General features: G+C 43.1%; 1 long non-coding RNA gene across 2 annotated transcripts; it reads left to right on the forward strand.

Annotated features, from left to right (window-relative positions):
- The first annotated feature begins 410 nt into the window (after positions 1 to 410).
- Positions 411 to 19,868, forward strand: LOC125484672. Of its 2 annotated transcripts, none has more exons than XR_007263483.1 (3): positions 411 to 7,007; positions 12,548 to 12,617; positions 19,690 to 19,868. It is a non-coding gene; the product is annotated as an uncharacterized LOC125484672 (long non-coding RNA). The 2 variants fall into 2 exon arrangements; XR_007263484.1 differs by lacking the exon at positions 19,690 to 19,868 and adding an exon at positions 17,281 to 17,744.
- Positions 19,869 to 20,107: the final 239 nt, after the last annotated feature.

The raw sequence follows: 20,107 nt of genomic DNA on the forward strand, positions 1-20,107 counted from the left end.
ATTCTCATCCTTTTTAAAAGTGTGACACTGGACACAATTCTGCAGTTGAACCAAACCAGTGTTTCCTGTCCATGTCCACCGTACTCAATCCCTTTGAAATGCTTCAATCAAATTCCACCTCGTTCTTCTGTATTGAAAGGAATACAATCCAGATTTATACATCCTGTTCTCATAATCAAAGAAGAATTATAGAATCTCTCTTGTGTGGAAAAAGGTGATTTGGCCTATTGAGTCTGCACCAAACTTCCAAAGAGCATGCCAGCTCCCCACATCTACCATGACTAATCCACAGAGCCTACACACTATTTCGGGCAATTTATCATGGCCATTCTACCTAACCTGTACATCTTTGGACTGTGGGAGGAAGTCAGAGCCCCTGGAGGAAACCCACACAGACACGGGGAGAATGTGTAAACTCCACACAGACAGTCGCCTGAGGGTGGAATTGAACCTGGCCTACTAGCACTGTGAGGCAGTAGTGCTAACCACAGTGCTACCATGCCACCCATTCAAAACTGTGGTGTTATACCAGTGAACTGCATCCATTTCAAGTCAATATCTCTTTTCTGAGGTGGCCTGCCCAGAACTAATGGATGTACTTCATCTAGGGCCTGGACCGTGAAAGCAAAACTTCAACCCTTTTGTATCCCAGTTTCCTGAAAAGCATACCCAATGTTCAGTTAACCTCAAGTGGCTGATAACTCCTCTAATGCACTTGGCAAAAGAACATGATCCAAATTTATAAGGTCATTGGGATGTATTACGCCTCGGATTTACGCTTACACTTTTAAGGAGAATAAAACTTGAGATCATAAATATATACCAATCACTCATAAATCCAGTTTAAAATTCAGGAGAAGTTAGGTTCACTTGGAAGTCAGGGAGGCCAATGCAATGTTAGCATTCATTTCAAGAGGGCTGGAATACAACAGCAGAGATGCGCTGCTGAAACTGTATAAGGCTCTGGTCAGACAGCATTTGGAATATTGTGAGCAGTTTTGGGCCCTGTATCTAAGGAGGGATGTACTGGCATTGGAGGGGTTCCAGAGAAGCTTTACAAGAATGATCCCAGGGACGAAGGGTTTGTCATACGAGGAGAGTTTGAGGACTCTGGGTCTGTACTTGATGGAATTTAGAAGGATGAGGGGAGGTCTCATTGAAAATTCAGAATATGAGAGGCCTGGATTGAATGGACACAGAGAAGATTTTTTCCCAAAGTAGGAGAGACCAGAACCCAAGGACACAACCTCAGAGTGAAGGGACGACCCTTTAGAACTTCGACTAGAAGGAATTTCTTCAGCCAGAGGGCAGTGAATCTGTGGAACTCATTGCCACAGAAGGTGGTGGAGGCCAAGTCATTCAGGGATAGATAGGCTCTTGCTTAGTAAGAAGGTCAAAAGTTATGGGGAGAAGGCAGGAGAATGAGGTTGAGAAACATGTCAGCCATGACTGAATGGCGGAGCAGACTCGATGGACTGAATGGCCTAATTTTGTTCCAATATCTTACGATCTTATGATCAGTCAGCACCATTTTCTCTTGCAGTACAAATTGTGGTGGTAGTTTGAAACTTAGCATTCTTGTGTTTATCCCAGTGAAAGCAAGTTCAAATACTTCGACAATATGTCTCTCTTTGCAGTATGTTTCAAGCTCTGGATCACATGAGGGAAATTTTAACTTAGCTTTCCAAGCAGGATTCCCACAGGATCAGATGGAGTCCTGCTTTTACGGGTCCACTTCATTTTACTCTCTGTTACTTCCAAGGGTTAAGAAAGACTTACGTTAATACGATGTATTTCCTGCCCATCTGCTTTACAGACAATTAAGTATTTTTTGACAATACGATCATTGGTGTGTTGTAGGAAAATGACAGCTAATCTACATATGTCAAACAAAAATGTGATAATGACTTTCTTATTTTCGCAATGTTTATTGAGATTTAAGTGTTGGCCAGGATTCCCTTGCCGACCATGAAATAGCACTGTGGAATCTTTTAGTTTATTCTGAGAGAGTAGTCAAGGCCTCAGTTTAATGTCTGACTTGAAAGGCTGTGTGCAGAACCTCAGCACTTCGACAGTACCACACTGGGGTGTCAATTTAGAGTAATTGGCTGGGCTGTAAAACCAGCGCTGCATTCAATCCGGTCTGTTGTCTGACTGGTTGATTTAGTTTAAACTACCCCCAAAATTCAACATTTGTCATATTGCATTTGCAGTTTAAATTAGCCTCATTGTCTGTTAATTTGTATTAATTGTATTTTTCAAATTACCTTTCAAATAGTTCTTTGTGTGTCCAGCTGTCTGTGTGTGACTGAGTCTATACTTGTGCACCCTTTATATCAGCACTTTATATATTCACATCCTCACTCCCAAGGATTAAATCAGTTTACCATCCGAGTAGTAGACTGGGGCAGAGAAAGAGAACCTAGTTGTACAGTTTAGGCCCTGATTTGGGACAGAGTCCTGAGACCCTGACTGATTTACAGACTAAGTCCCTGACTTCCGTCATGCATTTACAATAGCAACATGAATGAGTGGCACTAAGGCTGATGGCACATGGTAGACCCGAAACACGTTGAATTTTTGTATTACTGGTCTGAATAGAGTTGCCATCTCTGTCAAGGCACATTACTGAAAATTTGATCACATGATCACCAACACCCCATAATGGTAAAGCCTTTCGACTTGGAATATAGATATACAGGCTATTGGGAATATGAGTTCAAATCCCACCAAGGCTGCTGGTGGAATTTAGATGCTATTAAACAGCAATTCTTAAATTGAATGCTAATCTCAGCAATGTTGACTGTAAACTGGTGTAAAAATCCATCTCATTCGTTAATGTCAACGAGAGAAAGAAATCTGCGGTCCTTAACCTGCCCGGTCTACATGTGGCTGCAACAATGCAGTTGACTGTCGCCTCTCCTCTGTGATAACCCAGCAAGTTGAGCAGTTAGTTCTGGGCAATGAATGTTGACGTCACCACTCAAACCTATGTCCCATCAAAGACATTTAATAAAAAATGGTCACATGACACAATCACTGTCACAGCTTGTGCCTTCCTTTAGGCAATTGGGAAAACAGGTGGAATCCTCAGTGGGAATAGGAGTGAGGGAGTGAAACTGTGTGGGCATGAGGAATATAAACAACAGCATCTCCTCGAAGAGAAATATATGTTGTTCTGTTTCTGTCATTTTTATTTTCTTTATATTTATGTGTTCAATCCTCTTTCGCCCCAAAAGTAGAATCAGCCATTGCCTGGAAACAGGAAATGCAGGTAGAAACTCAGCAATGAAACCACATTAAAAGACACAGTGCTCATTGAAGCAATTGGAAAATGTAGAATAATTTTGAGCCCTCTGCTAATTGCTGCAATAGTCTTGCAGCGTCACTTTGCAGGTCCCTAGATAAGTACCAACTTGCATTGATTTCAATCAACTCCTCACCACATGGGAGCGTAGATGTTGCTCATCAGTCAAGATGTAGTGTTTTAAATTCAGTTCATTTCAGGGGTGTAATTGGAGTCTGGCTGTGCATTGTATTTATAAATGTTTAGCGCCTGGGATGCACTTTCCTGGGAAGATGATGAGTCTGGAGTGGTCCAATCATGCATTCAAGTTGGGCTAAGGAGGGATCACCAATCAGCCTTTCCGCTCCTGATTATTGTCCATTGACTTTTCTCTCCCTTGCTCCCTCCCCTCAAAGTAATTTGCCTCAATGAACCCCAGGTAGCGAGGCAACACTAAGGTATTGAGTGCCTCTCCTACTCACCTATTGCATTGGTCAACCAGTCGAGGAGACAGGGAGGATGCAGAGGGGGTGGGGGTTGGGGCGGGCGTGCAGAAACAGTTTTAAAATGAAAATAAAATATCCAGGACAGGAGGGGTGGGAGAGAATAGCATCTGTTTTCAACTGAAGGTAATTCTCACTTGCTCAGTGGACAGTTTTGTTTCTGTTCTTTCCTTTGCCGCCAATCACTAATTGACCTTTGGAATGAATGGCTCGTTTAGCCATTTCAGAAGTGGGTCAGTTAAGTGTCAGCCCAACATTGCTGTACACCTGGAGTCACATGTAGGCCCAGGCCAGGCATGGATGGCAGATTTCCATTGGACGTTGAGGAAGCAGATGGGTTTTGAAACATGATGGTCACAACTGAGACACATTGACAACTCCAGGCTTACACAATGCGACATTGGGATTTGAACCCATGTCTCCAGAAAATTAGCCAGGGTTTCAGCATTACTAATACTCTTGTTTACATAACACTACTGTTTACCCAAGTGTTATATTTACCTAAGGGGGAATGGCAAAGGAGGTAAGCTTCACAATATCAATTCAGGGTTAGTTAGGTTGTTTGAGGGATGCATGGTGAATGATTTGTGTGTGCATCTGATCCCGGCAAGCCTTTAATCTGATGCCATCACCTCCAGTGCAAGAAGGGCAGTGGGAATGAAGGGATGGCCTCAGCGAGCAGTTTGAAAACCCACAGGCTTGCGAAAAACAAATTGCCTTCCTGAATATTTAATGCTGGCGTAATGGAATTGCATTTTACTTTGGCAGAGCTCTCTGGGTCTGCCAGGCATCCAGGCTGCACTGTGATCACTCTGTTCCCCATCGAACATGGATCTTGACTGTGGCAAAGAGAAAGGTCACACAGGCAGCTTTTGTTAATGACTGACTTGGCTGTGATATACTGAGAAAGTGGTTGCTGGCTGAATGGAAGGGTTTAATACCAACACAGAAGCTCCACTTGGAGTTGGGACCTCGTTTGGTTTCAGGGAGTGGGGATGCGGTTGGCTGTGGGTGAGGGGTGGGGAATGGGAGAAGGGAATGTACTTTTCACAGCAATCCCCTTCTTCTCTCTCTCTCCTGGACGTTCCTGGCAGCGAACAGCAGTATCAGCTTGTGCCTTGCGCAGTGCCCAGTTAACCCCAGAGTCTGTGGGACTAAGCTTGACTCTTGTGCGTTTTGCTTGTGAGTGCAGGAGGGTGCGCGTGTGAGCTTGAGCGAGTGTGTATATTTGTGTGTGTGTGTGTGTGTGTGAGAGATGGTGAGTGTGCCAGCGTGCATGAGCACATGCGTGTGTGCAGGCCTGCGAGTGTGCGTATCAACGTGCGTACGTGAGTTGCATGTGTGTGTGAGTGAGTCAGTGTGTGCGCGTGGGCAAACGCGTGAATGTGTGTGTGGGTTGCACGTGTGCCTGAGTTGAGTGCGCACGTGTGTGCATGTGTGAGCATGTGCATGTATGCACATGTGCCTGAGTGAGTGTGCACATGTGTGCGCGCGTGAGTATGCATGTGTGAGATTCTGCAGGAGCTTCGACCATTGCTGGTAGCCAGTGAAAAGCTAACCTGGATTAATCCACTAACTGCATGTTGGATAATGACCTGAGACGCAAGGGGAACAAGCACATGGTTTGACTTCATGCACCAGAATTAGTCGCATCTGATGGGCATTTTTCTGTGCTTCTTGCATAGCAGCGAATGTCTGACAGGTGCGACCTTTCATGAGACAGTCAAAATGATTGGCTCTCTGCCCAGAATATTGCTGCAACACTCTCCTTGATTGGTTGTCTCCCTGTCATGCATTGCTTCACAAAGGTTCAAACTGCCTTTTTTTCCCCAAAGTAATGTACAATGGCTGGCTGTATCATGCTGCACTGTAAGTATTTTTGTAAACGCAGGTAGACTGTTGCCTTTGCATGTTACTTCCAGCTTGACGCAGGAAGATTTATTTTTTAATTTCCTGATCATTTCTTTTGTTTTTTTTAATTGGGATGGGAGTTAAATGCTGGTTGGTAAAATGTTGATGTATCTGTTTCTCCTACAGGTTGGTACTGAGAAGTGCCTTTCCTGGAATCTCTGCTGCTTCGAAAAGCTTCTAGAGCAGTCTCTGCTTTATTGTCTTGCTTGCTGCCAGCTAGGACTGCAACAACTGCACATCCAAACCCTTCGGCTTTAGTACAATCACCCATTTCCCCCCCCTTCTTCCCCCCCAGACCCCCTCCCTCCTCTTCCCCCTTGCCCAGCCCCTCCCTTTCATTCCCACCTAGGTCTGAAAGAGAGAGAGAGAAAGAGAGTGAGGGAGAGAGGGAGAGAGAAAGAGAGAAAGAAAGAACAAACTTTTCGCAGTATATCAGCCTGGCATTGCTCTCTTGCTATTTCACTGTATCGAACAGAGAATTTTCACATAAACAAAAAAAAACAACTCTACCGAAACACTTACCTTCTGCCTGAAACAACCGAGGGGATTAAAACAAAAAACAAAGTCTGATCCCGGAAGGTCTGATCATTTTAAATTGCTGCAATCAGCTGGGCAGAGTTGATCGATATTGATTGCCATATCAGCGAGCTGGATGTTACCTCTCGAATAACTGGCACTGTGCAACAACTGGGATCCTCACTGAGAGCTAAGCCTTGACCCATCTCCAAGCTTCAAAACAGGCCTCAGATTGGGAACACGTTATGGGTCACTGAGAGTGCAATTGCCCTGCATCTGACGAACAATTCCATACCAATGATAGCACTGTTACTTTTGCAACCAAAATAGAGAGAAAAAAAAACAGAAGAAAAGCCTTTATTCTTTCTGAAATTCTTTTTTCTAAAAAAAAAGAATCTTCGCCAATCTAATGCCAGGGGTTTTCTCTGAAAGGAAACTTCCTTGCGGTGATCTTTCTGTCGAGAAAGCCTTTAATACGCTCAAAACGAGAAAAAAACAAAGGTTATCTTTTATCCCCCCCAAAAATCGTCAAGTTTTTCTTTAACCGACGTTCTGCAATCAACGTGTTTGTCTCTACACTGTTCCGGACTATCTCGCCTGCCTGTTAACTCACAAACATGGCCGTTAGTGTGGCACAGATACGGGACACAAAATGGCTGACATTGGAAGTGTGCAGAGAATTTCAAAGAGGCACTTGCTCACGACCAGACACAGAATGTAAATTTGCACACCCTTCTAAAAGTTGCCAAGTTGAAAATGGACGAGTAATTGCCTGCTTTGATTCACTGAAAGTAAGTACAGAAATGAACTACACGCGGGTGTGTTTTACTGTCAATTGCTGGGCCGAAATACTGTGTGCGCGCGTACGTGTGTGTGTGTGTGTGTGTACGTGTTTGTGTGTGTGCGCATGTGTGTATGTGTGTGTGTGTACGTGCACACACGCGTGCGATGTTTTGTACTCCATTCAAGTGATGATGATGGACTGCCCAGTGTGCGAGAACGGTGAAGAGAGGGTGAAAAAAGTAACATGGTAACTAAGTGTTGATTTCAGCTACACTAGTCACTGTTTATGTTATTACTTTACGGAGTAAGATCTTCACACTGATGTCAGTGCAACAATTGCAAGGGATGAGAAAGCAGCTTGTAAGTTAACTAGATATTAGTGATGCCTACTGTGGTGCGTGTGTTCATTGAAGTGTGTCGTGTTCCTTGAAAAATATGTACGCTTGCCTGTGAATAATTTTCTAGCCTATGGGTGATGACTTTGCTTTCTACTGTCACGTCTGAGCCCCACACTGGTTTCCAGGGAGCAGAATCAAGAGGTTTGTGTTCGGGACTGGTGCTAGTCAGAGCAGTCCGTGGAGAAGAATGGTGGCAGTCAATGTGCCTCAGAGTTCAAGTTCCCCAATGAATATAGCCTGTGTAATTTGCTGCCTATTTTTAGACCTGCTACTCTGATGGAGCAAAGACTTTGTTTAAGGTGGGAAGGTTGGTGGGGTTTGTGGAACGATATCCTGAAATGAAATGGCTTGACCATTATTTCAGCTGCTTAGTCATAGATTGCAACAGGCCAGGCAGTTACTCCAGATAAGGGGACTAATGTGTTTTTTGGATAACAGAGGACGCAAAAAGGACTTGACCAAACCTGCCTGATAAGTGAAGCCGGGTCCTGAGACAGAGCAATACTCAGGCTTTCCTGAGGCCTACACCCAAGGCCTGTGGACACGTGTTCACTGTCAACTGTTCTTCATTGTTCACAAACTCAACACACAAAGGCATTGTTATTCACATGTCGTTGTTGTGATGGTGACAAAATTGCTCTTCTTCCTCCCTCCAAATACAATTAATTGCACTGCCATTTTAATTCTTCCCCTCAGTGTCTAGTGAAATTAATGCTTAACCAAGAAAGAAGCTCCACTATCCACGACACACAGCTTTACTCGCTTGACTCGGTGGAATGATAATTTTAGAGTCAGTTGAGTGAAACAGATAGCCAGCATGAGATGGTTGTAGCTGAAGTGGTTATAAGTGACTTTTGGGAGAGATTTCTCGCGCAGTTTGGAGGTCGGAGTGTGAGCTTCAGTCCTTCTTGACATCGTATTTTGTGAAGTTGATGGAAAGGTTTGAAAAGGAGACTCATTACACACACACACACACACACACACACACACACACACAAATTGGCTGCCTGTCCTTGTACTGACTGGCCTTCTGATGTTGATTGGAGCGTGAACAAACTCTTCATTACTTTGGACAGTGGGATAGAGACAAGGTTTGGGCATGAAAATAATAAAGATGCTGCTATGTTGTTGGAACTAGGTTGATAATGTGAATGGTTTCCATTGAGTTATGATATAAGATCAGAGCTATTTGAGCCATAGAAGGAAGCGACTGAGAGGACTTCATGGAATTGTATAAAGACAAGAAAGACAAATGCAGAACCACTTCAGAGTAGGCAATTGATGGTTGTGGAATCAAGACAGTTTGAATAATCCGAATGGATTGTTGATGTGAATATGAGCTATAATAAGGGTAGACAAGGACCTGGTTTAACATCACACCTCTGACAATGAAACGTTGCCTCAGTGCTGAACTGGAGTGTCGGTCCGGAGGCACAAAGGGTTGATATCTGGAAACTTTACACCCAGGAGAATATCTGTTTGGTGGTCGAATAAAGAACAAAGCCTAGAATCATTCAAGAAGCAGTAAGATTTTCTCGACATGTCAATTAGGATTGGCCAATTGACCTTTCTCATCTAAATCCATTTCGTGATTGTGAGCTGTGCACACTGTGCTTTGAACCTTAAAAGCTTCCAACGAAATAAAGTTAGGAATTCTCCGATCATAAAGAGCAGCTATTCCCTGGGTATAAAATGATCTTTTATAGGAAACTGAATAGCGTAGAGGTGATCATATCATCATACATAGCATAGCTGTGACTGGGCACAGGCTCATGTTTGACCCCCTATATGGAAGAGTCTGTATGAGCCTCCGGAACTGGGCTTGAGTTCTAAAGGGCGTAGGACTTTGGCTGTCCATGAGCGATGAAAAATCATTGCCTTTTTTTGATACCATTGGTGAGGCCGCATTTGGAGTGCTACGTACAATTCTGGTCATCCTGCTATAGGAAAGATGCTATTAAACTGGAAAGGGTGCAAAAATGATTTACAAGGATGTAACCGAGACGGGAGGGTTTGAGTTAATCAGGAGAGGCTGGATAGACTGAGACGTCTTTCCCTGGAGCATCAGAGGCCGAGGGGTGACCTTACAGAGGCTTATAAATTCATGAGGGGCATGAATAGTCAAGATCTTTTCCCCTGGGTAGGGGAGTCCAAAACGAGAGGCATACGTTTCGGGTGAGAGGGGAAAGATTTGAAAGGGACCTGAGGGGCAATTTTTTCACACGGAGGGTGGTCCGTATATAGACAAGCTACCAGGGGAAGTGGGAGTACAATTACAATATGTAAAAGATATCTGGGCAGATACATGAGTAGGAAATGCTTAGAGGGATACGGGCCAAACACAGGCATGTGGGACTAGTTCAGTTTAGGAAACCGGGTTGAAATGGATGAGCTGGGCCAAAGGGTCTGTTTCAGTGCTGTATGACTCTCAGTCTACCTCCAATATCAGTGGCCAACAAGCTCAGGCTTTGTGAAGTGTCACCTTGGCTACAGTTTCCTTGCAGACACTAATTCTGGGGGATGGACAAAACTTCATATAGGAAAGACTGCCAACTCAGGTTGGATGTATTCCTTGACGCTTTATTATGTGTCTGCCTTATAGGGTGGCACAGTTGCTCTGTGGTTAGCACTGCTACCTCACAATGCCAGTGACCCAAGGGCAACCCACAGTCCAAAGACATACAGATTAATTGGCTTGGCCATGCTAAATTGGCCATAGTGTCAGGCTAGGTGGATTAGCCATGGGAAATGCAGGGTTATGGGGATAGGATAGGGCGTGTAGGTCTGGGTGGGATGTTGTTTAGAGGGGCCAAGTGGCCTGGCTTCCACACTGTTAGGGATTCTGTGATTCCAAACAGCTTCCCACTGAGCATCTCTCCCCTGAACCTCCTGCCATTGTGTGTCCTATACGTCTCTCTGCAGTAATTTCTAATCAATACTCAAAGGAAACCAAAAGACTCATCTTTCAAATTTGAGTGAACTAAGAATTTTAAGTTGCTAAGATGGACTAGAAAATTGATGCCCAATCCCAACTCCAGGGCTTTGCAGGAATCTGTTGGGGCTTAGGAAAAGGAAAAAGTCAATGTTCTTTGCAAAAATTATAGCTGAGTTGATAAAATTGAGGCAACATATGTCACCTCTTAGAGCCTCGTATACCACCTAATACATGAGAAAGACACGTGGTTGGCGTTCACTCAGTATTCAAGGTCTTCCAGTGCAGTGTCTATAAATTCCACTGCCACATATTTGCACTTATTGAACCTCCAGACTGTCTTTGGTATTTTCAATGAGTCAGTCTTTCAATGAGTCACTTAAAAAGGGATTAGTGAGGAGAAGATGGATCTGTCACACTCTATATCCACATCCTCCTTTATGTCCAACTTTTAAGAGGAATTATGAGAGAGTGGTGTTGAATAAATTCAGGTCTTTTATTCCTTACTTATCACCCAAAATTTTTTTGGATAGAAAACCATTTGAAAAAAGTCTTTAAAATTATTCATATTAGCTGTGTAAAGAGGACTGCTTTTTTTTTGTTCCCTTCATTAAATAAGTTTGCCTGTTTTCGGTGCTAATATTTTTCTCTGGACAAACCCCCTGCATTTGTCCAAAATAGGGCAAAGGAGCCACAGTGGGGATGAGGAGTGTTTTTTTTTAAATGCAGTAAGTTGTTGTTTTCTCAAATGCAGTGCCTGAATGAAGCAAATTCAATAATAATTTTCCAAAGGGAATTCAATTTTTGAGGGATATAAGATCGCATGGTTAAGAGGAAATGGAAGAAGAGTAGAGGACGAACTGCAGTGGTTCTCATCAAGGCCTATGTACTAGGCCAAGCATCCTCTGTGTGTGCTGTAAGATTCTCAGATTCTATATTTTAATATGAAGTCCTAATCTTTCATTTGAAATGTTTCACTCTTGTCTTCCCCCGAATGAGACTGAATTTTGCATGAATTTCAAATCCCGTGACAGCAGAAACAAGGACTTATATTTATTAAACACTTCTCTCTTGTAATGGTCATGAATGCTCCATTTTTTCAGAAAGTTAATTCAGTTTAAGGATGCGGGCATCACTGTCTAAGCCAGCTCTTATTGCCCATTCTAATTGCCCTGGACAAGCTGGTGGCAAACTGCCTTATGGAACTGCTGAAGTCCTTGGGGTTTAGGGAAACACACAATGTTGTTAGGAAGGGAATTCCAGGATTTTGGCAGTGGCAGTGAAGAAATGCTGATGCATTTCCAAGTCGAGGTGACATTGCACTCGGAGGGGAACTTGAAGACGATGATATCCCAAGGATCTGCTATCCTTGTCCTTTATGCACATGGTTCTGTTTTCAAGTGGAGAGACTGTAGTGGTGTGCTTCAGGATGTAGCTTAGTGGGTAAAACTTGGTTATTGGTAAAATCCTGCTCCAGAGATTTCAGTGTGAAATCTTGATTTCGACACGTCACTGTTCTCGAGAGCGTCCTGTACTTAGTTGGACTGGCCATGCTAAATTGCCCATCGTGTCCAGGGATGCGCAGGCTAGGTAGGTTAGCCATGAGAAATGCAGGGTTACTTGGATAAGGTAGGTTTGAGTGGGATGCTCTTGGGAGGGGCAATGTGATTCGATGGGCCAAATGGCCTGCTTCCACTCTGTAGGGATTCTATGAAATACTGCCACTGCTAGACGCCTCAGTGAGCACCACTATTTTAAAATGAACCCTTTAGGCACTGGCTTTCACTCACATTAGATTGAAAGAAGCCATCATGAGCTCTGGACTGAGCATCTCGATTCAGATCGATTGACTGAGGCCTGCATTGACAGGCCTGCTCGCTGTGATTGGAAGTAGAGTACTTTCCATGGCTGGAATTTAAGTCCTCATTTTTGCCAAAACCAAGTCCCAGAATGTGCCATTATTGTCATAAAAACGTGACTGCATGATTTTCTTCAGTTAGGGCCAAAAGGTTCTGCAACTGTACTCCATGAGTTGGTGTGACCCTTGCTTTCAGTGATGGCCGTAATGTTTCTTGACATTTGCGGTATACTCGAATGTATTTTGAATACTTTGCACGACTGTAAGGTTACATGTTGCAGCTGTAGCGTACAGCCACTCTGTGGTTTAACAGTCAGCCAAGCATTTATTCCCTCATTTCTGTTTTACCCATTGCTGCAGATTGAGATGTATATGCAGGGCAACCTGTCACTTTCCTCACGCCTACAATTATAAATGGTGACATTTTCAGGTGAGCATTCATTCAAATGGAAGTCGTGGCGCTTTACAATGAGGGCTTGTCTTTATTCTGCTGGCCTCCTCTATGTTTTTATGACATTCCATTTATTGTAATCAGAAACAGATTTGTTCAACAAATGGCTTGCAGAGGCTGGGCAGAAAGCATAGGCCTTTTCCCTGGCAACCATGGCCAGGAAGTTACGATCGTACGATTGCGGGAAATGAGTAGACTCACTCAGGCAGTAAAACACATTCTTGGCATCCACTATAACCTTCTGTGGATAAAGTAGAGCCAACTCCTTCATTTCTACCCTCATGATGATCTGGAATGAAATTCGGATTTTTTTTCAGTAGTTAGGAAGGTCGGTTTAAAGCCTAAAAATCTGATTTGTTGACAACAACTTACATTTATGCAGATCCTTTATGGTTGTAAAACACCCAAATAACTCTTCACAAGAAGGTGATACTGAATCACAAGAGGAGACATTAGAATAAACAACCAAAAGCTAAAGAGAGAGGTTTAACTGCCCTATAGGAGGAGGGCAATGGAATTTAAGGAGTGAATTCTAGACCGTTCTTCAGACAGTGGAAAAAATGGCTGCCAGTGTTGGAAGAATTCAAATCAGGGGTGCATTGGGACCAGAATTAGATTTATATTTAACTGTCACATATACTCAAGTACAAAAGAGAATTTTTAAATCTTGCCAATGTAGACTAAGGAGCAGAGGGACAGTGGGTCAACGGGACACCCAGGGAGATTGAATTATTGTTATAACTCCCCCATTTTATTTGCATTTTGGATTTGGCATCATGACACTATGCAGGGACCAGAGATTTGGGTGGAGACTGTTGAAATGTTCCCTTTGGTTGTTGGGATCTGAGTTTTTAATCTGAGGTAAACATGTGTATAGACTGTCTAAACACATAGAGGAAATATGGATGTGAAAAGACAGTGAGGCCCATTTGGCCTATTCCATCCATGAATATTCCAAAACATCGCAGTTGCTCCCATTTGTCAGTAGACACCAGGACATTGATTTGACAGTTGTGTTAGCCACAGTAGAGGAGGGAATTTTGGACAAAAGGCTCGTGGCACCTTGGTCATTACTGATTCCAAAGGAAGATCAATTAGGACTTGATTATTTTTTTCTTTTTTCTTTCATTGAATGTGGGCATCACTGGTAATTTTGTTGACCATACCTAATTGGCATTAAACTTCCCCTTCACTGGCCTGCTAGGCCATTTCAGAGGACAATGAAGAGTCAGCCATACTACTGTGGACCTGGAGTCACATGATAATACTTTGAAAAAATTCTTACGTTTGTATTACTTGCAATACCCTGCACCCAATACAAAGAAAAAAGAACAGTAGAACACAGTACAGGCCCTTCGGCCCACCAAGCCTGCACCAACACATGACGCCTTGCTAAACTTAAAGACCTTGTGCCTCCCCGTGGTCTGTATCCCTCTATTCCCTGCCTCTTCATGTGGCTGTCAAGATGCCTCTTAAACGTTGCTATTGTATCTGCCTCCACCACCTCCTCTGGCAGTGCATTCTAGCCATTTACCACCCTCTGTGTGAAAAAAACTTGCCTCTCATATTCCCTTTAAACTTTCCCTGTTATACTTTAAACCTATGCCCCCTACTAATTGACATTTTTACCCTGGGAAAAAGGCTCCAACTATCCATTCTATCATGCCTCTCATAATTCTGTGAATCTCCAACAGGCCGCCCTTCACCCTTTGATATTCAATTGAAAACACATCAAGTTTGTCCAATCTCTCCTCCGTAGGTAACACCCTGCAAACCAGGCAACATCATGGTAAACCCTTTCTGTAGCCTCTCCAAAGCCTCCATGTTCTTCTGGTGGTGTGGCGACCAGGACTGTACATAGTATTCCAAATGTCGCCTGACTAAAGTTCTATACAGCTGCAGCATGACTTGCTACTTTTTACAATCTGTACCCTGACCAATGAAGGCAGGCTTGCCAAATACCTTCTTGACCACCATATTCACTTGGGTTGTCACTTTCAGGAAAGTGTGGACCTGTATGCCTTGATCTTTTAAGGGTTCTTTTCTATCGAACATCAATCTATTTGATTCATAATTCTGGCATTTTTGATGGTTTATTTTTGAGCTGTGGGTAGTGCAGACAAGACAGTATTTGCCTTACTATTCTGAAGGGTATTAAGATTAATCATAGCGTGTGGAGCTGTAATCACATGTTTATCAGAGAAAGAGAACAACTTAAAACTCCCATCCCTCAAGGCCATTAGTGCGCCAGGTGAGTCTGTACAACAATCTATTTTTCGTCACTGTCTTTTCCCCTAGAGCTGACTCAAAGTCACTAACTTTATTAAATGCAGTGTCGCAAAGATCTGCATTGAGTTTGGAATCCAGTGACACAGCCAGAACCTGAGCTAACCACCAGCTCAGCTCCCTTCCCTGAGATAGTCTCAATCTGTGGGATTTTGTTGTACTCTGACCAACCTCAAGGCTTCCATCCTGATGAAAGGTCACCGGGCTCAAAACGTTAACTCTGCTTTCTTCCCTCAGATGCTGCCAGACCTGTTGAGTTTCGCCAGCAATTTCCGTTTCTGTTTCAGATCTCCAATGTCTGCAGTTCTTTGTTTTGTTTCCGAACACTCATGTTTTGCGCCAGTAGCTCTGTTGATACAATGGGCAGAAGGATTGGTAAATTACAAACAAAATTAAAGTTTCTCTTTCTCCAAAGTATGACTTGTTGCTATTCAGCCACTTCTGCTCGTCAGACCTTGACACTGCTCTGCTAAGGATTCGCAGTGGTGTTACACAAGGAGCATTGAAGATTAAAGGCAATTAAATTGATCTGTAGTGGTGAATTACAATTGAATGACCATAAGATGTAGGAGCATAGATTCACAGAATCCCTACAGTGTAGAAACAGGCCATTCAGCCCAACAAGTCCACACCACCCCTCTGAAGAGCATCCCACCCAGACCCATTCCTCTACCCCTACATTTCCCTTGTCTAAACCACCTACCCTAAACATCCCTGAACACTATGGGCAATTTAACATGTGCCAATCCACCTACCCTGCATATCTTTGGACTGTGGGAGGAAACTGGAGCACCCGAAGGAAACCCACACAGACACGGAGAGAATGTGCAAACTCCACACAGACAGTCACCTGAGGGTGGAATCCTAGCGCTGTGAGGCAGCAATGCTAACCACTGAGCCACCGTGCTACCCCAACCAAAGTGGAGAATGTGGGCAGAGTTGGCTATTCAGCCAAAGGTGTCTGCTGCACCATTTAATGAGATCGTGGTTGATCTGATCATTCTCAACTCCATTTTCCTGCCTTATAGCCATGACCTTTGATTCCTTTCCTGAATAAAACTCTGTCCATCTCAACCTTGAATATAGATAATGACCCAGCCTCAGTGACCCTCTGGTAAAGAATTCCACAGATTCAGTATCTCCTGGAGAAAAAAGAATCCTCAGCTCTGTCCTAACTGGGCGACCGCTTATTCTGCGATTATGGCACCTGGTGTTAGACTCTCCCACAAGGGGAAACAAGCTCTTTGCATCTACCCTGTCAAGTCCCCTAAGAATCTTGTATTTTTCAATAAGGTTGCCTCTCATTCTCCGAAGTAATTGATAAGGCAGATAGTGCCAAACTATTTCTTTTTTGAGGAATTCAAGAAGAACTGGTGTAACCTTAAAACAAGGGCTAGGCCATTCAGGGTTTGATGGTAGAAAACAGTTCTTTACACAAGGGTTGGGGCAAATTAGGAACTCTCTCTCCCTAAATTCTTCCCAGTTGGAGGTCAGTTGAAAGTTTCCAAACTTCAGATGAGGGTGGCATCGTGATAACGTCACATGACTAGTGATCCAGACATTCAGGATACAACTCTGGGGATATGCATTCAAACCACCTGGCAATTGCTGGTGGAATTTAAATTCAACCAATTTTTTTTTTAAGCAAGTGTCTGCAATGAAAGCTAGTCTTGGGAATGGTGCCACAAACTAATACTGATTGTCATCAGAAACCCATCTGGCTCATTCATGTCCTTCAGGAGAAGAAATGTACTGTCAGTTTGTGGTCTGGCCTACATGTGTCTCCAGACCCATCTCCATGCCTTCTAAGGCAGCAGCAAGCTGCATTTTGTAGCCAGCAGATGCCAGCCTTACCAGTGATGCACATAGACCATAAAAAATTAAATGAATAAGTTTTTGTTTGTCAAGGGTATTAAGTGTGACAAACTCCATGTTGGTTCGACAGAATTAAGATACACGTCCACAATAGTCATAGAGTCGTACAGCACGGAAACAGGCCTTTCAGCCCAACTTGTCCATGCGGACCGGGTTTCCTAAACTGAGCTGGACACACTTGCCTGTGTTTGGCCCACATCCCTCTAAATCTTTCCCATCCAAATGTCTTTGAAATGTTGTATTTGTACCTGCCTCTACCACTCTGTCTGGCAGCTCATTCCCTATATGTTCCACCCACTGTGTGAAAAGATTGCTCCTTTGGTCCCTTTTAAGTCAATCATCTAATTGAATGATGAAACAGACTTGAGGGGCTTCTCTGTTGTCTGCCAATTTTAGCAATTGTGATGACTTATTTTACACATGGAAGATTTGTTGAAACTATCTTTGCTATTTTTTTCCTTTTCTGCTTCCCTTTTTTCAGCAGCTAACTCATGTTTGTGTATGGCCATATGGATAGTAACTTTTCTTGAAGTCTTCAGCCAAGATTCCTACTCCTACTTACTATCCAGTAACTATGACTTTCCGGATTAAGTCAATGCCTTAAGGAGGGGGGGGTGGTGAAAATGCTGGAATAACACATGATCATCAGAATAAAATAGCAAAACACACACGAGTTGGCAACATTGGGAAGATATTGTATTGGGCTTTGAAGCGTTGATTTATTCAATGCATTTCTGTGAAAGTAAACTACAGTTATTTTTGACTCCCCAGTCTCTGTTCTCCTCAGTTTTTCCAACTATGATCAAAAGGAACTTAACAAATCTTTATCACCCCCTCCACCCATTAAAATCTTGAAGATATCCGCTTGGGTTGCTCCGTCTTTGTACCTCTGCTGCCAAGGCCATGAGTGGCATGGTGGCACAGCACCAGTGACCTGGGTTTGATTCCAGCCTTGGGTGACTGTCTACATGGGTTTCCTCTGGATGTTCCGGTTTTCTCCCACGGTTAAGTGGATTAACCATGCTATAAGTTGCCCTGTAATGTCCAGGGAGGTGTAGGCTATGTGGAATGGCCGTGGGGACCATGGGTTATGAGGATAGAGTGGGATGCGCTTCGGAGGGCCAGTGCAAACTTGATGGGCCAAATGGCCTCTATCTACACTAGGGATTCTATGATAAACTCTGAAGTTATTATCCTAAACTTCTCCCTGCCCCTACTGCTTTCTAGCCCTCAAAGACATTCCTTAAAATCTTTCTGATTCTGACCAAGCTTTTGTTCACCTGGTCTAATGACTCACCCTGCCTCCATCCTTGGCTTGGTGCAAATTTATTTTTGTCTGATAGCATTCCTTTGAGCCATTTCGGATGTTTTGCAATTTTGAAGATGCTCTTTAAGAGCAAGTTGCTTGTTGTTGAGCTCACCATGGAATATTAGTTCAGTGATAGCTTACCCTCTGGTTACTTTCTCCCATTTACACACAAGAAAAATTGTCAAGTAGCTTTCTAACCCACAATTTCTCAGTCTTGTCAGATTGCAAATGTATCTTCAGTCCTCGCGACCCCTCCCTTATCAATTTATAGAAACACTGAAACCATCCTGTCCTTTGAAACAAGAAATGCTGGAAGCTATGATATAAACGACCTGCTAGTTCGACTTGCTCAGAGAATCTGAAATTCAAATTTGACTGAGTGGCTAACACTTCGCTCTGCTTAGACAACAAATTTAAAATATAAATAAAATCAGGAAAGTACTAGATATTTCTGGCACCTGTATATTTGAAAATAACCTTCCATGAAGTGTGATATCTCACATTTAAGTTTCCCATCTCCAACAAATGAAGACAAAGAAAGAAAATTATTTATTTCCTGCAAGTTTTTCCCAAGTTTTGTAACTTAGCTTCACGATAAGAGAAGGAGCGGTGGGATTTCAGAGAAGCAGCTTCTGTCAACAATTCCTCTTGAATTGTCCCCAGGGTTTATTTACTTGTGCGATTTGCCCCTCAAACTGTCCCTGTCGCCAAAGCAACCAGTTGGGTGTTGGGCTTGATGATGGCCCTTCCTTCAGCATGACCCTCCCTTGTTATGAACCCTCTTCTTGGAAGCTGCAGACACCCATCCGAGATAAGAACTAAGAACGAGAGCGATTCCCGAACCTTCTGTGCCACAGTGCTGCAATGAGAGCCTCGACTCTCTATCATTCCACCAACGCAAAATCTGGTCTCACTTCCAATAAAACAAAGGGTGGTGGGGTTGGAAAATTGTTTCTACTTGCGGCCAGGAATAACAACCTAAATCGATCACATGGCTCAGTCATATAACCTTTGATCTTTCCAAGATTGGATCTGGGGCAACAGTGTTCTTCAGTGAGTTAACATAAAACTATTTGGTTTCAGCGTGAGCCAATAAATTGCAAAAGTAAAACTTTGCACCAGTTAATGCAACAGATAATAATACTCTGGATATACCAATTTATGGTCTGACTATGAGTAGATGGGAAAGGTTATGAATTACATTTTCTGCGGAGGCCTTATCATTCTTGGCAATGAAGGATTAATGATGCCAGTCTGACGCCCCCATGCCAATCCATCCAGAACTTTTGACTGTCTTGGGCAACTGATGGTGCCGAACAGCAACTTGCGGTTCTGTAAAACAACAACTTGGTCACGTAAGAGACATGCAAATTCTTCAGATGCCTTCATCCCCCTAAGAGCGTAGATGGTGCACGATCAGAAAACAAGATACCATTACATTTTGAATTGTTGATCCTTGTAAAATGCAAGTCTGAATTCACAATGCGACGAAATAAGCATTTTTTTTAGAAAAAGAAAATTATGAACGGATACAATATCCTAATTTGAGCACATGTTTTGTTTTTATTCCCTGATGGAAAGTCACCAAATACCCAACATGGCAACCCCTCTGGAAGTGATTCACAGCAGACACACATGCATTTCTGAGCTGCAAATATGGTAAAGTATGTAATCCAGGCAAAGATATTTCCTTAAGAAGAATTTGCAATGAAAAACACTCAGTTATCTGGAATGAAGACAGTAGAGAATTTTGCAATGTTTTCCCCATGTAATCAGCAATTTGTTCATGTAAAGTCACATTTACTTAAAGGGAATATTTCCATAACATGGTTCTATACCTATTCTTCAGTGTTAATTGAACACCATTTAAAAGGCTCTGACATCTTTCGCTACATCTGGAATCAGCTAGATTAGAGATCTTATGTCTAGACATCTCTCTTAGAGATAACGAAATAAAATTTGACGACCACTTTGGAAAAACCTTTCTGTGTATGGAGTC

This window comes from Rhincodon typus, chromosome 13, assembly GCF_021869965.1.
Source record: "Rhincodon typus isolate 14 chromosome 13, sRhiTyp1.1, whole genome shotgun sequence".
Classification (NCBI taxonomy): Eukaryota; Metazoa; Chordata; class Chondrichthyes; order Orectolobiformes; family Rhincodontidae; genus Rhincodon; species Rhincodon typus.